This window comes from Lactuca serriola, chromosome 1 (assembly GCF_051521515.1).
Source record: "Lactuca serriola cultivar US96UC23 chromosome 1, Lser_US96UC23_V15, whole genome shotgun sequence".
NCBI classification, from domain to species: domain Eukaryota; kingdom Viridiplantae; phylum Streptophyta; class Magnoliopsida; order Asterales; family Asteraceae; genus Lactuca; species Lactuca serriola.
Window position 1 is genome coordinate 153,198,892 of NC_136408.1, and position 9,874 is coordinate 153,208,765.

The following is a 9,874-nucleotide window of genomic DNA, read 5'->3' on the forward strand; positions in this document are numbered from 1 at the left end:
GATTTATTCTCTATGAGATATGTGTTATGTGTGTGTGTGCCTCATCTGTTATGTGATATATGTGTTGATTAAAGCATGCTATACAGGTTTTTAAAGTATGTATACAAATGTATATTTTTATCTACTAATATGTTGGGTAGAACATGGGTAGATAGTTGGTGTGTAATAAATAGATGAGAGGCCTCGTTGTTGTTTGATTTAGTCATCTAGCGGAGTTTAGATGACGACCACATACTTTTCTAGATAGTCTTGTGGAAACATTAGCAGGTTCGCCACCTGTAGGTGTTAATGAACTTGGGTGTTCATTCGCTGCACTCCATCCCCCTCATGGTTGCCTTATTTGACTTATATTGCTGAGGTACCCCCGAAGCATGTGTTGTCGCCCCGATGAAATATTCTTAGACTATGTCCCTTATGATTAGTTGTATTAGGGACATTATAGTGAGAATAACGGGAATGGGTAATTGGATTATTGTTGGTTGGTGAAAATTAAATATGATATTTATTGTGGGATGAAAACCCTATATGCTCACTAGGCTCCCAAGCCTGACCCACTCAGTTTTAAATTGTATTACAGGAAGTGGCGGAAGGGCATGAGATGGATGAACCATCAAGTTGTTTTGTTTACAAGTCTGCATATGTTTATATTTGTTAAATGACTTGTAATGTATTCGTTTATGCTTATTGGTCTGTATCGGAACATAACACCCCGAGTTTTGATTATAATGAAAATACATTTCTTTTATGAAATGCTTTGGTAAACATTATTTTATCATGTTTTGTTTTTGGGAACAAATTTCGCAACTCTTTCAAATCAAAAGGATTTACTCTGAAAATATTTAAAAGCATAAATGAAAATCGGTCTTTTCTGGCCGAGATTTTGGGGATGTCACATGAACTCAATCTTAATTTTTTGCCACCTGGCAGCTCAATGCCCTACCATTGCTTCCAAGTTGTTGTACAACCAATTGAGAACTCTAAGAACTCATATGCAAAGCCAACTTTAATTGGAATGGGCACAGAATATGTCAACACGATAGGTTATGAACCTCAAGTCGTGTGCTAGTGAAGAACTTCAGGTTTTATTCTTGATTAGTTCTTGAGGCTTCCAAGACCTTTAGGACTCCCACTGTCCTCTTGACCTATAAGACTCCCTTGTAAAACATCCAAGAGATAGTGCAGATTCTAATCAAGACAAACACTTCACACAATTCGCCTTAGTTGGTCTTTGTTTTATCCAAAACATCACAACTTACCAATTTCAAATGTACAAGAGTAGAAAACTTTTACTCTTACATTTTACAAGTGTTTTAAACCTTCTTTAAGACATGTCACTCAAGCTACAATCTTCGAGTATGACTCTAAGACTTATATTCGAACGAATTATGACACATCTTCTTGATTTAACCATTTTAACAATTCAAGATTCCTCTTCTTAGTCATAAGAATGCACTAAGATTCCCTTAGATAACTAACTGTGCTATGGTTTCTTAATCATTAAGATGATTACAAAACTAATACTAATGTACTCTCCCCTCTTTTCAGATTTGAGAAACTTTTATCTTTCTGCCTAAGTTGATTCTTCTTATTTGCTCTGCCTTACATTGGAACCTTTTCCAATGTCTCGGAATTACACTTAAGCTTGTAAGTATAACCATATTTACTGAGCTTTAGTAAATTATGACGAATAATCTTATCGATCTTTTGTGGTGGACATGACCAATGCACAATAATGTGTAATCGATCCCTTAGTCCTTCACTTGACTCACATATACATGTGAACAAGGAGCTAGTCTTATTTTTCCCAAGATGAAAAATTCTCATCCATCATGCTATACAACTTGCATGATTCCAAGTTCCGGTCCAATTGAAACTTGAGTGATGAGAATCTTTCCTTATTTGGTAAATTTAGACATTACCACAAATGAAAGAATCAATTTCATATTTCCACTCTTGCTCTTAATGGAATCTTATAAGCAACACAGTTTTTCACAAATGCCATTGTAAGGATATTTTAAAATAAATAAAATCAAAAATTTACTTTTATTTTAGAACTTTGCAAAAAAACTTGTCCTTACAATCCATATAAAAACTTGTTGTTATCTATTCCTAAGCAATATCTCATAACTCCTAAGAAGTAGCTCAAGAATCCAATCTTCAAACTATGCGATAGAAATCCATCTACGCAATCAGATTTAGCATATTCTTTCTTTAAGTTTCTTTAACTTTTCTTTGATTCTTAAAACATAACCATGTGACCCAGTCACATCATGTATAAAGAATCTCATAATAGAAACTTAGTAGAGTTAGATAGTGGATTTTACCTGAAGTAGAGTCAAACTTATTGACTTTAAGATCCTTTGGTAAAGTTGGCAGCTTCGCAACCAATGCCCCTTCCTTTGGCAATTTAACATATGGACGCTTTGGTAATGGAACATGGGACTATCACAGACTTAGCCTTTCTCTTTACCATTTGGTCAACCGAGTTGACAATGGCCGATCCCTTTCCACTGGGAAGAGAGAGCTTTACTAGATATCCAATGTCATCATTGTCAATGTCCATCAAGTTTTAGGAAGTTGATCTTAGCAAATATATAAGATCATTAAGGGTCTTGTTATAGTCTATTTCATGGGTGTCCCAAAGGAACTCACTATGTGACTTAGAAAGTGATTGAGCCACCAACTTTCTCAAGACTTTGACACCCAACTCTCCCGGCTTGTCAATATGTGACTACACCTCCAAGATGTGACCACACCTAGACCTTGCCTTGACAATAGGGCTTGAGTGACCTTAAACTTTTCAAGAACTTGTGGGTTAGGGAGAATAATTAGGGGGGGTGAAAGAAGTATGATTTCCATGGGACATCATCTTCATTTAGGAAAGCTTGTTTCAAGAGATTTGGGAAGATCATAACTGTCTAAACCAGACATCTTTTGGGAGATATTCAAGATAGTTGATCTTGACTATGGACGATTTCACAAAATTGTGCATCCCTGGGAAAATCAGTGTCTGTTGTTGTCACCAAGCTCTTTGTGCAGTATGTATATATAGGAGAACCATGAGACTGCTCCCTATCGGCGCCCCAAGGGGTGTCCAGCGCCCAAGGCTCTTGAGGCTGTCACGCTCGAGGCATGTCCAAGACGCCCAGTCTTCACGAAAACGAGGCCATCAACGCCCCCATAGACGCCCCACTCCCGTGTCCCTTCGCCCCGACCTCGTGCGTGTCCAAAAAATTATGCATCATCAAGGAAACCCATGTCTGTTCCTGTCACCAAGCTCTTTGTGCAATATGTATATATAGGAGGTACCATGGGGTCTCGTTTGCATGGGTGCCCGGGTTGGGCGATGGGCAGCTAAGAGTCATGAGGCTGTATCAAGCACCAACAAGCCAAGCCAAGCCAAGCCCCACGACCCATGAAATAGGCCAACCCCCCCCCCCCCCCAACACGCTGCCTTGATTTCTCGAATAATGACCAGAAAAATAGCCTCGTTGCCTTGATTTTCCTCGATGTCGTGCGCATAAACTAGCCCAGTTGCCTTGGTTTTCCTTGACGCTGTGCGCATAAACTAGCCCCATTGCCTTGATTTTTCTCGATGTCGTGTGCATAAAGTAGCCCTGTTGCCTTGATTTTCCCCGACATCATGCGTATAAGTGTCACACCCCGAAACTGAAGGCGGAAACGTTCCGGGGCAGAGGTGACATCATGTTAAGTCTCAAAACCAATGTTCATAGTAAGCAAAGTAAACACGACCATTATATTACATAGGAAAATTTACATTTGTTTGAAAGTAAAGTGCTAACAAGTTTTATACGCATACATCATATATACCAAAGCTAAGACGAGTCTTCTATACACTCCGTCTTCTCCAAAAGATCGCGGGGTACCTGTCTAAGCAGAACCTAAGAATACAAGTAGTTTAAAAATACACATAAAGCTGTTGAGTTCATAAGCGGTTTGTTTTCTGAAAATGAACGAGTTTCCTTTAGTTTTCCGAAAAATTTATTATCCAAGAAAATCCCATATTCTCTTATAAGTAAAGTTTAGTTATCCGTTTGTTACACAGTTTGGTTAAGAACAGTTTGTTATCTGATTATTACACAATCTGGTTAAGAACAAGTTCAATTATCCCAGGAAAAAAACCCTTATTTTCCTTAAAAGTTTGTGGTTGGTTATCGAATCTAAATGTAATGTACAAGTATCTACCATACTTAAAGTGTTTGTGTGAAGTTTCCTGAAAGCCTGGTTATCCTTGAAATGTACGTTAGTTTTAACATGTATATAAAAGTATCAAAATAGTAAACTAATTTCAATGGGTATTAATTTACTAAATTCATTATTACTAACAAGTAAATCTCTATTATTCAAGTTTTGCGAGTTCCATAACCATACGATAGACTAGATATGGCAATGGAAAGCCAATATCATTTATGACTTTTGTCACCCTTAGACCCTTCAGTCTGACAGTAGCTAGCATCCAGGTGTCGGGTAGTCAGCCTCGTAAAGATCTATACACTCAAGTCACGCTCTCCCTCCAAGATATTCTGGTTACAGGGACGGTCCTCCACTCGCGTATCTCTGTGGAGTGTTACCGAGGACGTGTGTCCAATCTTAAGAATAACAAATTTACAAGTAATAATGCGTAAAATCTTGTTTTAATTTCTAATTACAAAGACGATCCTCCACTCGCATATCTTCGTGGTGTGTTACTGAGGACAAATCAAAAGTACTAAGCTAATGCCTTTAACAATAATTAAGTGGAAAATCATTTGTGAAATGTACAATATAACACTGTATAATAAGATTTGAAATCGGTTTGTGAACTAACTCTGCAAGTCAAATGGTTTGTTAATACGGTTTCGATTGTTAAAAGCATATGGAATATGAAACATTTCAAATAAAATAATAAGTTTAATTATAAGATCTCCTTGTGATTTTTCTTGTATCCCCCCTGAAAACATTGAAAAACACGGAAAAAGGTGTAGGGGTATGAACTCACCAGACGAGAAATGTGTCGGCTAGGATGCTAACTGTCAGATCGGGGCTTGAAAACACACGAGGTTCCTATGTAATATGAAGACATACATAAAATGTATCTAATTAGACCTTGATCTACTAGTTAATATGAATAAACACTCTGAGGCGCGAAAACACTTCATTACAAGTGTTAGGAGTGATCCGGGTGACATCTACGGGGGTATAGGGCCTAGATACAGAGTTTTCTCTTCAAGAGGAAACTCCTATGGGACTTTCCGGCCCAATAACCATATCCCCATGAGTTTATGGCCATAATCTCATGGTTGGTGGCTTCTTGATTGCTTATTGGTCTTACAACACTTAAGGGATGATGCTAGGTTTAGTTCTAACGCAAGGGAAGTGATTAAACTAACAAAGGGATTATTTAAAGGAGTTTACGGCTATGAACTAGGAGTTTGCGGCCGTAAACTCTCACATACCCATTCCTTTTGTGTTTTGGTGGTCCTAGATTAATCACATGTGATTCAAACTCAATATAAAAGCCATGGATGGAAGTTAGGGCATCATTTGACCATTTTATAGGAGTTTATAGCCCAGGATCCAATCTTTGGGGGGTTTATGGCCGTGAACTCCTAAGGGGGTGGTTTCTTTCAAGTTTAAGGTCCCTAACACAAAGGTGGATGGTTCTAGACATTAATCCAAGGCTTAGGAGGTGTTTAAGGGGCATCTTAACACCTTAAAAGGTGTTTACGGCCTAAGAAAGGTGTTTATGGTCGAAGCATGTTCTTGGGCCGTAAACTCATGGTTACCCCTCAAATGTTAAGGTTTTTGTGTTCTAAGTCCAATCTTGTAAGCCCCTAAGTCATATCTACGCTCTAAAGGTGGTTTGGAAAGGTTTTGGGGCTTCAAAACCCTATTTATGTGTGCTTACGGTTTTGGAGTGTTCCAGGGCCGTAGCACAAGTTCTTGGTCCTATTTCATGATTTAAACACGAAATTGAAAGCTAAAGATGATACACTATGAGTTAGGATGGATTACATACCAAATTGGAGCTTGAACGGGGTGATTTTGGATCAAGGATTGAGTTTGGAGAGAAAGAAAGAGAGAGAGTGAGAGAGAGAGAGAGGGAGGAAAAGCTTCAAATGAAGTTCACTCACCCTTATATAGGGTTTGAGTTCGAGGCTTGGTGGAAATCTACTCGATACCGACGTTAAACGGGCTTTTGGTCGTACCCGATTTAGTTGTCGTAACCCGACGTGGTCGAAACTAAAAAATTTGCAAATAAAAATTTAGGGTGTTTTCATGTGTTTCTAACGGGTTTGGATACTGACCAGGTCATAATAAAAGTCTTAAATTAAATCACTTAATCCAAAATGTTAAAGGGAAAATTGCATGACAAACAGGTTTTACTGATGGAAATGGGTTACCGCGATGGAATAAACTTCGGGTTGTCCTAATAACCTAGCCCCGTTGCCTTGGTTTTCCTTGACATCATGTGCATGTTAAAAATTATGCGTCCTCAGGGAAATCAATGTCTGCTCCTGTCACCAAGCTCTTTGTGCAATATTTATATATAAGGGGAGCCGTCAGTGAGCACAGCAAGGGGTGAACGCGCCAGACGGCCTTTGAGCGCTATCTTGGGTGATGGTTTCTTAGTCCCGGGTTGCTTACATAATACCCCTCCGATTCAGGGCCTTGGCGGGGTGTGAGGATGCCTCTTTAGGTCGTCGCGACAACGGTCCAGTGTTTTTGTCTAGCCTTTGAAGTGCGGGATAAGCTGTTTGTGTGGCAATACAATCACAATGTGCTTGCTAATCTTTGTTCGGCGTGCTACTGGTGCTAGTTAGCATTTGATATGTGCTATTGATCAGGAAGAGACAGGCGTTAAAGTGGCATGTGTTGCTTTTTGTGATACTACTACGTTACGCTAGTCTATCCTTGTTAGACGTGCGGTTGCGTGCCTAAGCGCAGCTGGCATTGGTTTAGTGCCGACAACGTGGAGGACGGAAACATTATCAAGAAGCATTGTCAGACATTCAGGATCATCACGGCGTGTTGAAGTTATCTTGGAAGCACAAAAGATGCCAAGCCTGGCTAGCATCTTTGTGTGGGCGGGGTAGCTTCGTACACTTCAAAAACACAAGACTTGCCTTCTTTGAGGTACGATTAGTGCCCATGCCCAACTAGTGATGGTCGTACAGAATCAGAGATAGGCATTAAGAGGTCCCTTCTTGCTATCCCCGACCCAAGCACATACTATATTGCCAATGCCCAGCTAGCAATGATGTGCTTAGGTCAGTAGCATCGCCTGTCCATTTTTGTGCATCATTTGGTGCATTTTGGGGGTTCTTTTAGCTTGTGGTTGCTTGCATGGCCTTGTGCCAAGTAGGTGGCTGTTAGTTTGATGATCGTCGGGGATGTCTACCCTAAAGGTGCATGAGTGGTGTTTGGTTTATAACGGGTGGTTGGATGTCCGCTTGAGCATCAACTTCCATGCGTTCTTACCTCTTCAGTTGTGTTATAAGGAGAATTTGCCTTGAACATGGTGGGTTCCTGTGTTGCATACATAATTCATGGCATTGTGTTATTTCAACAAAGTTTCCATTCGTTAAGCATCGCCTGCGTTGCCATTGAACCTTCAAGATGTCTTTGTGGTCCATGCTGTCAATGTGGATGTGTCGATGGCATGGCCTATGAAGTGTTGCTTGGTCTCTCGGATATGGAAGTTGGTGTGGGCACATGGTCAGTCATGATCATGTATTTTTCCCTACATGACCGTTTCGCTTCTCTGGATGACTGTCTTCCTTGCATTGACTTGTTGGTGCAGGGTAGACTAAGCTGAACAGGAATGCTACCTGGTTGATCCTGGCAGTAGCCATATGTTTTTCTCAAAGATTAAGCCAAGCATGTGTAAGTATGAACAACTTCAGACTGTGAACTTGCGAATGTCTCATTATATCAGTTATACTTTGTTTGATGGTATCTGCTACTTGGATAATCGTTGTAATTCTATAGCTAATATGTGCAACAAACCCCGACTTCTGGAAGGGATGCATTTATTAGATAAAAGGTCGACGCAGGCTCTGCCCGTTGCTGCGATGATTCATCATAACTCGGCGGATCACACGACCCTCGTGCCGTCGACGCATCATTAAAATTTCTGCCATATCAACTTTCGATCGTAGGATAGTGGCCTACTATGGTGGTGACGGGTGACGGGGAATTAGGGTTCGATTCCAGAGTGGGAGCCTGAGAAACAGCTACCACATCCAAGGAAGGCAGCAGGCGCGCAAATTACCCAATCCTCACACGGGGAGGTAGTGTCAATAAATAACAATACTGGGCTCTTTCGAGTCTAGTAATTGGAATGAGTACAATCTGAATCCCTTAATGAGGATCCATTGGAGGGCAAGTCTGGTGCCAGCAGCCGCGATAATTCCAACTCCAATAGCGTATATTTAAGTTGTTGCAGTTAAAAAGCTCATAGTTGGACTTTGGGTTGGGTCGGCCGGTCGGCCTTCAGGTGTGCACTGTTTACTTGTCCCTTTTGTCGGCGATGCCCTCCTGGCCATAATTGGCCGGTTCGTGCCTCCGGTGCTGTTACTTTGAAGAAATTAGAGTTCTCAAAGCAAGCCTACGCTCTGTATACATTAGCATGGGATAACATCATAGGATTTCTGTCCTATTATGTTGGCCTTCGGGATCGGAGTAATGATTAACAGGGACAGTCGGGGGAATTCGTATTTCATAGTCAGAGGTGAAATTCTTGGATTTATGAAATACGAACAACTGCGAAAGCATTTGCCAAGGATGCTTTCATTAATCAAGAACGAAAGTTGGGGGCTCGAAGATGATCATATACCGTCCTAGTCTCAACCATAAACGATGCCGACCAGGGACCAGCGGATGTTGATTTTAGGACTCCACTGGCACCTTATGAGAAATCAAAGTTTTTGGGTTCCGGGAGGAGTATGGTCGCAAGGCTGAAATTAATGGAATTGACAGAAGGGCACCACCATGAGTGGAGCCTGCGACTTAATTTGACTCAACACGGGGAAACTTACCTGGTCCAGACATAGTAAGGATTGTCAGACTAAGAGCGCTTTCTTGATTCTATGAGTGGTGCTGCATAGTCATTCTTAGTTGGTGGAGCAATTTGTTTGGTTAATTCTGTTAACGAACGTGACCTCAGCCTGCTACCTAACTATGTGTAGGTATCCCTCCACGGCCAGCTTCTTAGAGGGACTATGCCCTTTTAGCCCACGGAAGTTTGAGGCAATAACAGGTCTGTGATGCCCTTAGATGTTCTGGGCCGCATGCGCGTTACACTGATGTATTCAACGAGTATATAGCCTTGGCCGATAGACCCGGGAAATCTTTGAAATTTGATTGTGATGGGGATAGATCATTGCAATTGTTGGTCTTCAACGGGGAATTCCTAGTAAGCGCGAGTCATCAGTTCGCATTGACTACGTCCCTGCCCTTTGTACACACTGCCCGTCCCTCCTACCGATTGAATGGTCCGGTGAAGTGTTAGGATCGCGGCAACATGGGCGGTTCGCCACCGGCGACGTCGCGAGAATTTCACTGAACCTTATCATTTAGAGGAAGGAGAAGTCGTAACAAGGTTTCCGTAGGTGAACCTACGGAAGCATCATTGTCGAACCCTACCTTGCAGAACGACCCGTGAACATGTAACCACAACGGAGTCACTGTGATAAGGGCCTCAGTCTTTATCCCTAAACCCTTCTTGACGTGAATCCGTGGTGGCTTTTTGTAACAACCCGAAACTTTGCTTCCTCGCCGTAAACGTTCCGACAAACTCGTCTTAAGCGAATTGTTCCGATTTCGCCCTGAACTAGGCCAATTAAGTCAAAACCTTTATTTAGACTTGGTA

At 41.2% G+C, this 9,874-nt stretch overlaps 1 pseudogene; it reads left to right on the forward strand.

Annotated features, from left to right (window-relative positions):
- The first annotated feature begins 7,829 nt into the window (after nucleotides 1-7,829).
- Nucleotides 7,830-9,637, forward strand: LOC145080866 (18S ribosomal RNA; annotated as a pseudogene).
- Nucleotides 9,638-9,874: the final 237 nt, after the last annotated feature.